The 1,771-nt window shown below is 42.2% G+C and overlaps 1 protein-coding gene across 1 annotated transcript in view; it reads left to right on the top strand.

Annotated features, from left to right (window-relative positions):
• Nucleotides 1-1,771, top strand: part of LOC109320861 (centrosomal protein of 128 kDa-like) — a 76,771-nt gene that overhangs the window by 34,767 nt on the left and 40,233 nt on the right. The gene's annotated exons all lie outside the window — the stretch shown is intronic.

Below are 1,771 nucleotides of genomic sequence, written 5' to 3'. Positions count from 1 at the left end.
CTCCACACCAGCTCATCCCCCTGCCTTCCCCTCCACCCTTTACCTGAGCTTCCCATGCTAGGCCAGCCACATGGTCCCAGGCCAGAAGCCCCTGCTGGGGCTGCTGGCTGGGAGGGTGGGGCAAGGCAGGCCCTGCTATTGTGGGAGCCCTCCAGGGCTTCCCCTGGGTCCTACTGCCTTTGGTGCCTGTCATCTTTGACAAGAATGAAGGACAGATACATTTTACTTTTCTAAATTATTTTAGAGGCCCTGTGGGCAGGATAGAATGGCCTCACAGGTCATATTTTGCCCACCCCGACATAGATCCTGACATAGATAGTGCATATGGTAGTTAATATGGTGGCTGAGGCGTGTATTACATCCAGGTTGGTTTATGAAAATCTGTACTGTTCTGAAAAAAACACACTGTTGCTGTTTAAGTCTACTGTGCTTTTTCATGCACTTTGATCCTTTGATTGCTTTCCATCTGTAGCCATTGATTTTCAGGACTCATTTGCCATCCTGCTCTGAAGAAGATAGAACTTCAGCAGGTCTGCAGAATTTTTTGTGCCAGTCATGCTTTCCTTTACTGCATTCCAGTTCTGCGTATAGCAGCTATTTAGGCATGTGCTTATTGCTCACACATGGTGTGATCTGTCTAATTGAGCTTTGTCTTCTTTAAACACTGAAGCTTTGATGATAAATTGCCATGTTTCATCACCTCAGCACCTTGCAATGCATGCAAAAAATCTGGGCATACTTTTTCTGGTTGCTGGAAGTGTAGTCTGTGTAGTGTTCAGGCTTTATATCCATTATACAAAATCCAAAGAACCAAAGCCTTTCCCTTTGTAGAGACATTGATTCCTTTTTTCCCCTCTAGAAGCACTTGATCATTTTACCAAAGACCATATTTGAATTTGGGATGTGGGAAACAAATAGCTTATTGATGCTAATACAGTCTATTAGAGCACTTTTTAGATAATGGAACTCGTGAGTCACAGGAGATTACACTCCACTGTAGTACAGTACAGGTGGTGCCTAACTTTTGCCTGGTCCTAGGTGATGCCTAGTAACAGTCTTTGTCAAACTGTTATCCCAAAACTGTCTGTGGTTGCTGCAGTGTGGCCAACCAAGATCTGCAAGTCCTGTTTGGAATGCTCTATTAATGTAGTCATCTATGTAGAGCAATGTATGGAGCAGTTGAATAGCGACTCTTGGTCTTATTTGCAACCTTGCATGCTTGAACAGAAGTTCAGAATCTTAACATCATGCTAACTAGAATGTGCCCAGCTGCCTTCTCTAAGCGCTGCGAAGAATAGAATGAACAAAAGAGGTCTAAGAAAACCTTGTCTTTATTCTACTAGAATTGAGGAAAGGCTCAAGTCAGTTCCTCCTTATTCTGCTAGATGTTCCTTCTTGGAGTAATGTAGGACTATGAGAAACTTTTTAAGGACACTCCAGCCTTTCTTACAAGCTTTGGTATCTTCATTAACTGTGTACGATGTAGTCTTATGATCATGGTCAATGAAAACCGTGTAGAAAATTGTGGCTCTGTTCAGCTTTTCTCTTGATTTTTGTCCTACAACAAAATTCATGTCCATCATCTCTCAATTTTGCTCAAAAGCTCTCTTCAGACTTTGGGAATTTACAAACTAGCATAGGCAAGAGTAGTTGGTTAAAGTGCATCTGAGCCAGTATTTATTAGCAGTCCCTAACAACAAGAACCCTGATACCTACTGCAGACTGTTTGTTCTATTCTTCTTTTCTTTTGTCAATCTTAAATTATGGTCAT

The sequence above is a fragment of the Crocodylus porosus genome, unplaced genomic scaffold (genome assembly GCF_001723895.1).
Source record: "Crocodylus porosus isolate Cpor-Errol unplaced genomic scaffold, CroPor_comp1, whole genome shotgun sequence".
Taxonomy (NCBI): domain Eukaryota; kingdom Metazoa; phylum Chordata; order Crocodylia; family Crocodylidae; genus Crocodylus; species Crocodylus porosus.
Note: the sequence above shows the minus strand (reverse complement) of the source record. Positions and strands in the feature narration are given on the sequence as shown.